The 14820-nt window shown below is 46.3% G+C and overlaps 1 protein-coding gene across 1 annotated transcript in view; it reads right to left on the bottom strand.

The window, feature by feature from the left end:
• Positions 1-2887: 2887 nt before the first annotated feature.
• Positions 2888-14820, bottom strand: part of WFDC1 (WAP four-disulfide core domain 1) — a 293650-nt gene continuing 281717 nt past the window's right edge. Inside the window, exon 7 of the mRNA XM_078669220.1 lies at positions 2888-3455. The gene's annotated coding sequence lies outside the window, so the exon portion shown is untranslated. The remainder of the gene's footprint in view (positions 3456-14820) is intronic.

The raw sequence follows: 14820 nt of genomic DNA on the forward strand, positions 1-14820 counted from the left end.
ATCAGCCGCGTGTCTGACCATTGATCTAGCATTGATCAGACCGGCTTTAATAGTATCTAGGTTGGACCTGGACACAACGGCCGGAGATAGGCGGCTAGCAAAGCAGAACCCACATGCCGGGCATCGGCGATGCATAGCCTCTAGCACCTCCCATGATTTGGCGGCATCGCAGCTGTAGGTATTGAGGGCACACAGCTCCTCAGAAGAATACCTCAGAGAGCCGGCCTGAGAGCAGCGGGGGAGGTATGAGGGTGCCCCAGCCCTGGGCCCGTCCGGGACACGGACGGGCACAGACGGGCCCTCCTTTGGCGCTCCTTCGGCGCGCAGACGGCGCGCCCGCAGCGCGCGACCGCTGTGCGCTCGGCGCATTGTTGCGTTAAGTAGGGGCGGGCGAGGCAGGAGACTAGAGCGCCAACCCCGGTGCAATGCGGTCCCGCCTCACTTCCGGGAACCGCTGGGGCCGAGCGCTGAGGGCGGCGCTGGTCAGAATGTGCAAGAAACGCGATACAAAAGTGCAGCGTGCAATAGACCCAGGCCGAGAGGTAGGCAAGTAACACTAATCCATAAATAGAACAATTAATTATTAAAAGCGAGTAAGTTTAAAAAACGGCAGAAACGAGTAAGTTTTAAAATCGGCAAAGTATCAGTGCAAGGTATGGGGCGGGTAGTACTCACATAGTGTCGCACTGGCCTCCCTGCTCCAAATAAGTAGGGGCGGGCGAGGCAGGAGACTAGAGCGCCAACCCCGGTGCAATGCGGTCCCGCCTCACTTCCAGGAACCGCTGGGGCCGAGCGCTGAGGGCGGCGCTGGTCAGAATGTGCAAGAAACGCGATACAAAAGTGCAGCGTGCAATAGACCCAGGCCGAGAGGTAGGCAAGTAACACTAATCCATAAATATGTGGAAAAGTAAATTTTGCCATGTTCTGTGTCCCTACGTGTCCTCCATCTTATGTTATGTGTGCATGATTAAATATGCATATGTATCCCCCATGTTTGATTAAAGACGCAATTACAGTTGTGTCCATCACTAGTATGCCAGTTTCCAGTTCTCGTGAAAGCTACGAGTATCAGGCCTATGTAAAGTTACGTTGCCACGTTTCTCAGTGTGCACGTTATTTCATTGTAAAGTCCCCGTTTCTAGGCCTCAAAAGGGCCCGGACACCAGATTCAGCTCCTGTCTCCTGAGCCTCGCTGAGGAGCGATACAGCCCCCACCTGTATCCTCGACCCTTCACTTACTTCCTGCCTCACAGTGCCCGGCTCAGCCTGGCTCTGCCTACGAGTCTGCCAAGAGTATGTTATGATTCTAGTTATCAGTCCAGCCCCCCTTCTCTGCATTCCTAAGCTACTGAATCGCATCAATAGTTTCCGTCATTGTCTAGCCTTTACGTCTCCATGTAAGAGAAATACTGCATTTAATGGTCATTTAATATTCTTCATCACGCACTACATGTAGAATAATGCATGCTCCAGTCTTAGAGTCCGTTAGCCTCTCCCCTCCTGACTCTTAGTTTATATCAACATGTTCTCTAAACATCAGATACTAGATACTGTTTAGGTACATGTCGCCCTGACTCTCCAGACTTCAGTCTCTGCTCCTAGCACAGAGTTCATAGCCCCCAGCTTCTCCTAGTAACACGTCATTGTCAGTTTACGCGCACCATTAGGTTAGAGGTCCCGGCTCCTTAGGTAGCCCCCTCCATGTTTCCGCCCCATTTATGACATATTCTGTTACGTTTACATCACATGTCTATGTATACGCCCCTGTTACACCCATTTTCACCCTTATCTTTCGCGACTGCTATTGACCACACCCACTGCTCCGCCTACTGTAATTCATTGTAATGTAACTGTTTTAGTATATATATTTGTGCACTGTTATTAAATGTGGTGCCGATTCTGATCCTGCCCCCGGCAGCGCTGCCATCCTGTTCCCGTGCAGGTTGTCCTGTTCCTGTCCTTTATGCTGTATTAAACCTGCAAACTCCTACTACCTCGAATCTTGACTCTTATTTATTGAGCTATCTGTTATTGCTATGTCCAGTAAAACCTAGATCCGGTATTATTTATTTATATACCACAAATAGAACAATTAATTATTAAAAGCGAGTACGTTTAAAAAACGGCAGAAACGAGTAAGTTTTAAAATCGGCAAAGTATCAGTGCAAGGTATGGGGCGGGTAGTACTCACATAAATTAAATTTCAATAGTTACTTGGAATTATAGCTAAATATCTAGTAGAATATGTAGGGATATTAAGGAATGGGGTAAAGAAAGGGTGGCCATTGGTGCCTTTCTATATTATTTGCAGATATTGTATGACAAGGCTATGATGAGTGGAATGAAAGACGATCAAATGATGGGCAATAGGATTTGGTGCTGTAGTGCTATTTAAGTTCTAGCTATTTGGCTTGCAAGACTATAATTTCTCCAATCACGTGACTACTGTTAGTTTTTTTTGGTGAAGTTAACTTCTCCAACTTGGTCCATGTCTGCAAAGCATGGTCACATTTTGATCCTTTCATTTTGCAAACTGCTACTTTTTGAATAGTCTGTGGTCTGGTCGTGCTAGGTGCTGAATGACTGGGATATAGTGCAGCCTATGCCCCTGGTATCAGAAGAACAAATTTGCAGACCATGGGGGTGTGTTTTACCTTGCCATCAATAATGTAGGCATGCAATCAGTAGCAGTCGTTGGGTCCAACTCCACATGCTTGGGATTCTTTCTATTGCACACTGGTAGTCCTGATCCTCTCTCCCCCACTCAAAAAAGTCTAGACAGGGTCTTGTAGCTTTTTTAAGTTGGTCCTGTGTAGGATGAAAGCAGACAATACAGCATACACACCCATACATGGAAGCATCAATCAACACACCAAATACATACACCTTGTTGTAAGTATGCAGCATTTATTATAACAAATATGAAGTAGGACCCTTGATGTTATGTTGGAAGAGGGAGGATCGTTTGATGAGGATTTCTTGCTAGCAACTTGTATTTGCACCGATACATGTAAACAGGTGCAGTATGAAAGCAGGTGGTGTTCTATAGGGTCCAGGCATTGGCAACTATGGTAAACACACTGCATCTCCAATGTTGAAATCCCTCAGTGTTAGTGCTGCGATTGTTTTATTTGGAAGATTCAAAGGGATTATTTGATCTTCTTTTGCATCAACAGCAATCAAATGTACTGTAGTGGGGTTGGTAGGCTTGTTAATATTGGTGCCTTCAACATGTAGAAGAACTCTTGGACATTAAACCCTCCAGATTTTTAGGATTTCCATTGACCTGCGTTGACAATTTGTGGTAGCTCAGCTGTGGTCAGACACTTCCTGTGAATGGATATGGAAACACAAAGCAGGTATCATAAGACCATTTGGATTGAATGTTGAAGAGGTTCATGGTGGCTTAGGTTTGAGCTCTGCTTCTTTGTTTAGCTTATTTTGGCCATGTGCTCCTGTAAGAATATATCAAGAAATGCATTAGTAAAACTGCCTTTTCAGTCCTGTACATACTTTTAATAATGACACTCTAGCAGATAAGGAGTAGCTGGTTATTCAAGCTGGGACACTACACACCACAGTTTGAGTCTGATTTTAGTTGAGCAATAATTAAAAATCCTCAAAATGTTGGTAATACTTGGAGAAAACGCTGGAATCCGAGGGGAAGCCACTAGTGGACTTTCTTCCACCCTACTCTCTCTATGGTTTAAATAATTCCACCAAAATGCGTCCACAATGCTCATACCGGAATACTTATGGGAATTAAAAGAAATGATCAAATCTTTCCTGCTTTATAAACTTTACTCCATTTGCCAAACACAACTAAATTAGGAAAATATGAATGATCCACCACTCCTTGAATCATTAAGGTTCCTCCTTCATTGCAGAGAAACTTCCTTGACATTGACTTCGTTTCTAGCACACTATCCCACTCACACCCCACTATCAATCCAGTCCCATCGCCTAGTCAACATTCCCTCACTGAACTAACAGCCCACTCTACAAGGGTAAACACTCCCAAATTCCCATCAAATGTCTACAATAATATTCCAAGTGACCACACTCCCCTTGAATGCAGTACATTTTAATCATGGATTTTAACAACCCTTTGATATACATTATCCACTTTAAACATTTTTCCTCATTGCCCCACCCCCAGAACCTTAGATATCACATAGCATTTGAAGACTTAAAGCCAGAAAGAGAGAACTGTTCCCCACGTGGAGCTGAAAGAAGCAAACTTAAACACTCAAGAACTACAAACAAGCCTTATGCACACCTTATGGTGCCTTTACAATGCCAGGATGTCCTACTTTCATAGCCTTATCATCTCACGTAAACCTCACCCACGCTGACTTGAATGCACTATCAATAACCTACTCTTCGCCCCCACAATGATCAATGACCCATCCTTAGAAGGGTGCCAATTTTCGTGTGTATTTTGGGACTTTTTCATTTCTCACACTATCAAACCTATCATCCTCATTCCCAGTGTTGTCATTTGTCCATCCTTTACATTCTGCTACTCTGTAACATCTGACACATGCCCAACATGCTTTAAATCATCAGTTTCCCCTCTTCTAAAACACTTCCTGTTGATCCAAAGTGTCTTTGCAACTATCATTCATTCATCATTTCAATCTTTATTTCGATTGATTAAGATCATAAAAGAAGTACAGACAGATTTACAGTGACAGTGCAGATGAAATAGAATAAACATCATTAAAAAGCATTCCAAAAGCAGATTTTAAAATCATTTACCATATATTACAATTAAAAATCATCAGTGCAATTCATTTATCCCGCATCTACCTCATCTTTAAAAAGCGGGAGCGGATGTGCCACATCGCAGTTAAAAATTTTGCAACTATCACTTTACATCCCAGATCCCCTTTTATCTCTACGACAAAGGGATGATTGGTCTTCAATCACCTCAAGCAGCCTACTTAATCCTTCTAATGGATTTGCAATACTTCCCACTCCGCACAAACAATGCTGTAACCTGTATCCAACTTTATCTTCAATGCACTTCATAACCATTTATCTTGCACCCTTATACTTTTGGACCTATCTACTGGTTTAATTTCAACCTTATTGATCAAACTACTCTCCTTTCTAGACTCAGCAGGATTCACTAACCCAGTGCACAATTGTTCACCTCATACCTCTCGTATAGCTCATTCACAGTCACCTGTGACTTACAGACAGCAACACCAAGCCCGCTTGGAGTGGTTGTCTTGCAAGGCTCTGTAATTCACTCTTTCCTTTTCTGTGCTCCACAACATTTTCCTTGGTGACATTGCCTCATCATCCAGGTTCTCATGTAATGCCAATGCCAACAATCCCTAAATCTTTTTTGCCTTTCGTACATTTACACCGTTTCTCCAGTCATGTATTTTAAACGGCTTCAGTGCCACTTAACATGGTTAGCACTATGGTCAGTCATTCTGTACTCACTTTCCTTTCTCATCATCTCACAAACTCTATCCAATTTGCACCTGAAACTGTAAAATTAAGCCCTTTGTCCAATGACCATATGGTTCTTTTCAAACCGGCCATAAAAATGCAATACTTCACGGTGTCAGCCTGCAACAAAAAATAGGCCCCGGCACCAAAATAAAAGTGGCCCCCATTAAAAAACCAGATAGCTAAAAAAGTTGCCCGCATGCAAATCTTGGTATGTTTAAACTTATTTGTGGTAAAATTTGAGAAATCAACAGTAAAACCCGTCCACCTGACCATAAAATATACCCCCCAACTGCTAAAAAACAAAAACCTGCCCATGCTGATCTGTGAGACCAACCCACCGGGCACTGCCTGATTACCCTACAGGCCAATCCGAACTTAAAACTTCATAACTAATACAACCACTGCAGAAAGTTTCAACTACTGAATGTATGCAAAGTATGCTCATGTATACAATTCAGTGCATCATAAACACTCATTAATGTTCAGACTCGACTACCATCAGTAATGTGCAACATACTGATACTTTCATTCAAAGCAGTAACAGTTTCTTGCCTGAGCACTTTCTAGAGACCCTCCAGTAGATCTATCAACCACCAGACATCTGCAGTAGATTTCTCAACCACCAGACACCTCAAGTAGAGCTCTCAACCACCAAACACCTCCAGTAGAGCTCTCAACCACCAGACCCCTGCAGTAGATTTCTCAACCATCAAACACTACCAGTAGATTTCTCAACCACCAGACACCTCTAGTAGACCACTCAACCACCAGACACCTGCTGTATATATCTCAATCACCAGACACCTGAAGCAGATCCCACAGCCCCCAGACCACCTCTAGTATATATCTCACCCACCAGACACCTCAATTTGATCTCTCAACCACCAGACACCTCAATTTGATCTCTCAACCACCAGACTCCTCCAGTATCTCTATCAGCCACCAGATACCTGCCGTAGGTCTCTCAACACCACACACCACCAGTAGATCTCTTAACAACCAGACACCTGCAGTGTATCTCTCACCCACCAGACACCTCCAGTAGATCTCTCAACCACCAGACACCTGCAGTAGAGCTTGCAAGCACAAGGCACTTCCAGTTGATGTCTCAACCACAAGAAGACACCTTCAGTAAATCTCTCAACCACCAGACACCTCGGTAGGGCTCTCAACCACCGGACACCTGCAGTAGATATCTCAACCATCAGACACCTTCAGCAGAGATTTCAACTACCAGACACCTGCAGTAGAGCTCTCAACCACCAGAAATCTTCAGCAGAGATTCAACTACCAAACAACTACAATAGAGCTATTAACCAACAGGTACTGCAGCAAATCTCTCAACCACCAGACATTTGCAGTATAACTCTCGACCACCAGATACCTCCAGTAGATCTCTCACCAGCAGATACCTGTATTAGGTATTTCAACCACCAGACACCTGCAACAGATCTCTCAACTACTAGACACCAGCAACAGATTGCTCAACCACCGGACACCTCTAGTAGAGCACTCAACCACCAGACACCTGCGGTATATATCTCAATCACCAGACACCTGAAGCAGATCCCACAGCCCCCAGACCCCCTCTAGTATATATCTCACCCACCAGACACCTCAATTTGATCTCTCAACCACCAGACGCCTCAATTTGATCTCTCAACCACCAGACTCCTCCAGTATCTCTATCAGCCACCAGACACCTGCAGTGGGTCTCTCAACACCACACACCACCAGTAGCTCTCTCAACAACCAGACACCTGCAGTGTATCTCTCACCCACCAGACACCTCCAGTAGATCTCTCAACCACCAGACACCTGCAGTAGAGCTTGCAACCACAAGGCACTTCCAGTTGATGTCTCAACCACAAGAAGACACCTTCAGTAAATCTCTCAACCACCAGACACCTCGGTAGGGCTCTCAACCACCGGACACCTGCAGTAGATATCTCAACCATCAGACACCTTCAGCTGAGATTTCAACTACCAGACACCTGCAGTAGAGCTCTCAACCACCAGAAATCTTCAGCAGAGATTCAACTACCAGACACCTACAATAGAGCTATCAACCAATAGGTACCTGCAGCAAATCTCTCAACCACCAGACATTTGCAGTGTAACTCTCGACCACCAGATACCTCCAGTAGATCTCTCACCAGCAGATACCTGTATTAGATATCTCAACCACCAGACACCTGCAATAGATCTCTCAACTACTAGACACCACCAACAGATTGCTCAACCACCAGACACCTCTAGTAGAGCACTCAACCACCAGACACCTGCAGTATATCTCTCAACAACCAGACACCTGCAGTAGATGTCAAACCCCCAGACCTCCTTTAGTATATCTCTAAGCCACCAGACACCTCCAGTTGATCTCTCAACCACTAGACTCCTCCAGTATATCTCTAAGTACCCAGACACCTGCAGTAGGTCTCTCAACCACCAGACACCATCAAGAGAATTCTCAACCACCAGACACCTGCAGTAGAGCTCTCACCCACCAGATACATCCAGTAGATCTCTCAACCACCTGGCACCTGCAGTAGATCTCTCAACCACCAGACACCTGCAGTAGACCTCTCAAACACCAGACACCTGCAGTAGACCTCTCAAACACCAGACAACTCCAGTCGATCTCTCAACCACCAGAAACATGCAGTAGAGCTCTCAACCACCAGACACCTGTAGTAGATCTCTCAACCACCAGACACCTGTAGTATATCTATCACCCACCAGACACCTACAGTAGATCTCTCAACCACTAGACAACTACAGTAGAGCTCCCAACCATACATCCAGTAGATCGTTCATCCACAAGACAACTCCAATAGATCCCTCAACCACCAGCCACCTCCAGTATATCTCTATACCACCAGGCACCTGGAATAGACCTGTCAACCACCAGACACCAGCAGCAGATTTGTCTACCACCAACACCTGCAGTAGAGCTCACAACCACAAGACACTTCCAGTAGTTCTCTCATCCGCAAGACAGCTCCGGTAGATCTCTCAACCACCAGCCACCTCCAGTATATCTCTATACCACAAGGCACCTGCAATAGATCTCTCATCCACCAGACACCTGCAATAGATCCCTCAACCACCAAACACATCCAGTATATCTGTCAATCAGACACCTGCAGAAGATCTCTCAACCACCAGACATTTGCAGTAGAGTTCTCAGACACCTGCAGTATATCTCTCAACCTCAGGTGCTTGCAGCAGGTCTCTCAACCACCAGACATCTCCAGTATATCTCTCAACCACTAGGCACCTCCAGTTTATCTCATAAACTACCACACTCCTCCAGTAGATCTCTCAACCAACAGACACCTGCAGTAGATCTCTCAACTACCAGACACCTGCAGTAAAGCCCTCAACCACCATTCACTTACAATAGATCTCTCAACCACCAGCCACCTCCAGTAAATCTCTATACCACCAGGCACCTGCAATAGATCTCTCATCCACCAAACACATCCAGTATATCTGTCAATCAGACAACTGCAGTAGATCTCTCCACCACCAGACACATCCAGTTGATTTCTCAACCACCAGACATTTCTAGAACAGCACTCAACCACGAGACACCTCCAGTATATCTCTCAGCCACCATACACCTGCAATAGATCTGTCAACCACCAGACACCTGCAGAAGATCTCTCAACCACTACCACCTGCAGTAGAGCTCACAACCACAAGACACTTCCAGTAGTTCTTTCATCCTCATCCACAAGACACCTCTTGTAGATCTCTCAACCACCAGCCACCGCCAGTATATCTCTATATCACCAGGCACCTGCAATAGATCTCTCATCCACCAGACACCTGCAATAGATCCCTCAACCACCAGCCACCTCCAGTATATCTCTATACCACCTGGCACCTGGAATAGACCTGTCAACCACCAGACACCTGCAGCAGATTTGTCTACCACCAACACCTGCAGTAGAGCTCACAACCACAAGACACTTCCAGTAGTTCTCTCATCCGCAAGACAGCTCCGGTAGATCTCTCAACCACCAGCCACCTCCAGTATATCTCTATACCACAAGGCACCTGCAATAGATCTCTCATCCACCAGACACCTGCAATAGATCCCTCAACCACCAAACACATCCAGTATATCTGTCAATCAGACACCTGCAGAAGATCTCTCAACCACCAGACATTTGCAGTAGAGTTCTCAGACACCTGCAGTATATCTCTCAACCTCAGGTGCTTGCAGCAGGTCTCTCAACCACCAGACATCTCCAGTATATCTCTCAACCACTAGGCACCTCCAGTTTATCTCATAAACTACCACACTCCTCCAGTAGATCTCTCAACCAACAGACACCTGCAGTAGATCTCTCAACTACCAGACACCTGCAGTAAAGCCCTCAACCACCATTCACTTACAATAGATCTCTCAACCACCAGCCACCTCCAGTAAATCTCTATACCACCAGGCACCTGCAATAGATCTCTCATCCACCAAACACATCCCGTATATCTGTCAATCAGACAACTGCAGTAGATCTCTCCACCACCAGACACATCCAGTTGATTTCTCAACCACCAGACATTTCTAGAACAGCACTCAACCACGAGACACCTCCAGTATATCTCTCAGCCACCATACACCTGCAATAGATCTGTCAACCACCAGACACCTGCAGAAGATCTCTCACCCACTACCACCTGCAGTAGAGCTCACAACCACAAGACACTTCCAGTAGTTCTTTCATCCTCATCCACAAGACACCTCTTGTAGATCTCTCAACCACCAGCCACCGCCAGTATATCTCTATACCACCAGGCACCTGCAATAGATCTCTCATCCACCAGACACCTGCAATAGATCCCTCAACCACCAAACACATCCAGTAGATCTGTCAACCAGACACCTGCAGTAGATAACTCAATCCCCAGACACATCCAGTAGACTTCTCAACCACCAGAAATTTCTAAAAGAGCACTCAATCACCAGACACCTCCAGGATATCTCACAGCCACGGGACACCTGCAGTAGATCTCTCAACCACCAGACACCTACAGCAGATCTCTCAACCACCAGACACCTGCAGTAGATCTCACAACCCCTAGACCCCTCTAGTATATCTCTCAACCACCAGACCCTCTAGTATATCGCTCAATCACCAGACACATGCAGTAGATCGTTCAACCCCCAGACACCTGCAGTAGACCTCTCAAGCACCAGACACCTCCAGTAGATCTTTCAACCACCAGACACTTGCAGTATATCTCTCAATCACAATACACCTCCAATAGATCTCTCAACCACCATGCACCTGCAGTAGATCTCTCAACCACCAGAAACCTGCAGTATATCTCTCACCCACCAGACACCTGAAGTAGATCTCTGACCTACCAGACACCTGCAGCAGAGCGTTCACGTACCAGACACCTGCAGTAGAGCTCTCAAACCCAAGGTACCTGCAGAAGATCTCTCAACCACCAGACATTTGCAGTAGAGTTCTCTGACACCTGCGGTATATCTCTCAACCTCAGGTGCTTGAAGCAGGTCTCTCAACCACCAGACATCTCCAGTATATCTCTCAACCACCAGGCACCTCCAGGTTATCTCATAAACTACCACACTCCTCCAGTAGATCTATCAACCAACAGACACCTGCAGTAGATCTCTCAACTACCAGACACCTGCAGTAAAGCCCTCAACCACCATTCACTTACAATAGATCTCTCAACCACCAGATACCAGCAGTTTATCTCTCAACCACCTGACACCCGCAGTAGAGCTTTCAACTGCCAGACCCCAGTAGATCTCTCAATGACCAGGCAACTACAACAGATCTCTCAATCACCAGTCACCTCCAGTAGATCTCTCAACCACAAGACACCTGCAGTGAAGATCTCAACCACCAGACACCTGGAGCAGAGCTTTCAAATACCAGACACCTGCAGCAGAGCTTTCAACTACCAAACACCTGCAGTAGAGCTCCCATTCACCAGGTACTTGCAGTATATCTCTCAACTGCAAGCTATTTGTAGTAGGACTCTCAACCACCTGACACATCCTGTAGATCTGTCAACCAGACACTGCCAGTAGATCTCTCAACCCCCAGATACCTGCAGTAGAACTCTCAACCAGACATCTCAAGTATACCTCTCAACCACCAGTCACCTGCAGTAGACCTCCCAATCATCAAACACCACCAGGGGATTGCTCAACCACCAGACAACAGCAGTAGACCTCTAAACCACCTGACACATCCATTAGATTGGTCAACAAGGCACCTGCAGTAGATCTCTCAACAACCAGACACATCCAGTAGCTCTCTCAACCACCAGACACTGCCAGTAGATTTCTCAACCACCAGAAACCTCCAGTATATCTCTCAGCCACAAGACACCATCAGCAGATCTGTCAACCACCAGACACCATCAATAGATCTTTCAACCACCAGACACCTCCAGTAGATCTTTTAACCACTAGACACCTACAGTAGAGCTCTCAACTACCAGGCACAACTCGTAGATCTCTCAACCACCAGACACTGCCAGCAGATGTTCAACCACCAGACACCTCTAGTAGAGCACTCACCCAACAGACACCTGGAGTATACCTTTCACCCACCAGATACCTGCAGTAGGTCTCACAACCCCTAGACCCCTCTAGTATATCTCTCAACCACCAGACACCTCCAGTTGATCTGTCAACCACCAGACACCTGCAGTATTTCTCTGAACTACCAGTCACCTGAAGCAGAGCTTGCAAGTACCAGACACCTGCAGTATATCTTTCAGCCACGAGACACCTGCAATAGATCTCTCAACCACCAAACACCATCAATAGATCTCTCAACCACCAGACATCTACAGTAGTCCTCTCAATCACTGGCACCTGTAACAGATCTGTCAACCACCAGACACCTACAGTAGAGCTCTCAACCACTAGACACGTCCAGTATGTCTCTCAACCACCAGACACTGCCAGTAGATGTTCAACCACCAGACACCCTCAGTATATCTCTCAACCACCAGACACCTGCAGTAGAGCTTTCAATTGCCAGGTACCAGCAGTAGATTTCTCAACAACCAGGCATCTGCAGTAGACCTCTCAACCACAGGCACCTGCAGCAGATCTCTCAACCGCCAGATACCTCAAGTAGATCTCTCTAACACCAGACACCACCAGTAGATCTCTCAAGCACCAGGCACCATGAGTAGTGCTCTCAACCACCAGGCACCTGCAGTAGGTCTTTTAACCACCAGACACCCGCAGGAGAGCTTTCAACTACCAGACAACCGCAGTAGAGCTCCCAACCACCAAACATTTGCAGTAGATCTCTCAACCACCAGATAACTGCAGTAGATCTCTCAACCACCACACTGACTTGGCGCCAGCCCTACCGGCCTGTCTCCACCTCAAACCTGATCCTGAGAAATCCCAGTGTGTCCTGCATCCAGCAACCTTGAAAACCCTGAAAGACTTGCCTGCCTTCAACCACAAAGACTCTGTCCCCTGTGAACACCAGATTTGTTCATCTGCAACCTCTGTCCCCAGCTGGAAACCGTAAATCCACACCACTCTGCACCCGCCATCCAAGGCCCGAGCTCGAGTGGGAAAACACCACGAGGAGGTCCCCCCAGTGATCCTGACCCAAGACCGGGTGACCCCTGGCCTGCCTCAAGCCTCCAGCCAATGCCTGCAGCCTAAATCTAGAAGATCCCCCGACCGCGACCAGGAGCTGGTAAGAAGATCTGACCCCAAAAGGCACCCCTGCACCTGATGCCCCACGGCCTTGTGTGGCCAAAATGACGGTGCCTAACCAACCCCCAACTTCCCAACTTACCTCTCGAAGTGGTGGTCGCACCCAGAAGACCTTCGTCCCCAAGCTTGCAGTGCCTTTACAAACCGGAGGTTCCCCATAGCTAACAGGGCACCCGATGGCAAAACAACACTCTGCACCTGGCCACACCAGTGCTGCTGAGGGTGCACCTTTGGTGCTCCTTTGTTTCCCCATTTGCCCTGACCTAAAGTCCAGGAGCTTTGCTCCTGCAACCAAGTGGCCTGCTCATCAGCAGCCACCAACTGGAGGACCCCTATCCCTCATTGGATAACACTGGACTTCAGCACTCTGCACCTGGCTGTCCTAGTGCTGCTGAGGGTGTAACAAGAGTGCATCCTTGACCAAGAGGAGTAGCAGACACTTAGCCAGCCATACATAGCATGTTTTGAGCTCACCGTTAGACCCACAGTTATTTGTTGCTTTTTGAATGCCAGTGTGGGGGATATAACTGTGCCCAGGTCTTAAAACACACCCCTTGAACCCCAGAATAATTGTTAGTTGATTGTACAACAAATGCTTAACATTGTCTTCTGATTCTGCCTTACTGCTCGACCATACTACCAAAAATAGAGAGTGAGGTGCTATCTAGCTTTATCTCTGGGTTCCTATTTTACATAAACAACATTATACATCGGATATCCTGAAGTCATGTATTTCGAGGTCCTCCTATATGTGATCATGAAGAAAAAGAAGGGAAAGTGAAATAAAACAGTTACCTAGGATCACACAATTTGATAATGTGGGGAAGTCGGGATTCATCCCAGGTTATTTGTTTCACTTTTTTCAAATCAGTCACTATATGTATATGTTTTGCTCCCTCTACTCCCACATTACCACTAATCCCCCAACCCCTTCCCGACTGCCACACCGCTGGCATTATTGCGCCCCTCGGTCATATCACTGAGCAAACATTTTGGCCCCTGGGAAACGTTTTGAAAGTACCCTTGTGTTGGAGAAATTCTGCTCATGGGTCTTTAAGATGTTATTTACACAGACAGTCTTTGGTTGGGGATTAACTATTGCATATTTGTGTAGGGTTTAACAAATTACCCATGAGCACAAACAGAATAAAGAACACTCATTTTGTCACAGTGATACGCATCCTTAAGCAATCGACAGACATTACAAAGAAGCTCTGTGTTACTAGTTGTTCTGCCTTACATATGCTTTTACTTGTAAGACAGCTACACTAGATAGCTACTGTATGTATGCAGTGACCTTGGCTGCCCTATCTTACAGCTTAGTTACTACAGCAACGCTTTGCAAACCCAGCCAAGAAAAACACAAAAGTAAAACATGTTCAAAGTTTGAACACGTCATCGTGATTGGTTGTGGCTGTATACTTTTGGAGACTCTTTCTTCAGAAGGCTGTGACATTTAAGATCACTCTCAAATGACGAAAACAGATGGGAACATTGTTCTAATCTGACCTCATATCTCTCAATTGTTTGCAGCTGCTTGACAGGTGCTGCTTGACAGGTGAGATTTCGGGATGTGGTCTCATGCACAGCAACAATCCCTTCAGGCA

This window comes from Lissotriton helveticus, chromosome 12 (genome assembly GCF_964261635.1).
Source record: "Lissotriton helveticus chromosome 12, aLisHel1.1, whole genome shotgun sequence".
In the NCBI taxonomy this organism is placed as follows: Eukaryota; Metazoa; Chordata; class Amphibia; order Caudata; family Salamandridae; genus Lissotriton; species Lissotriton helveticus.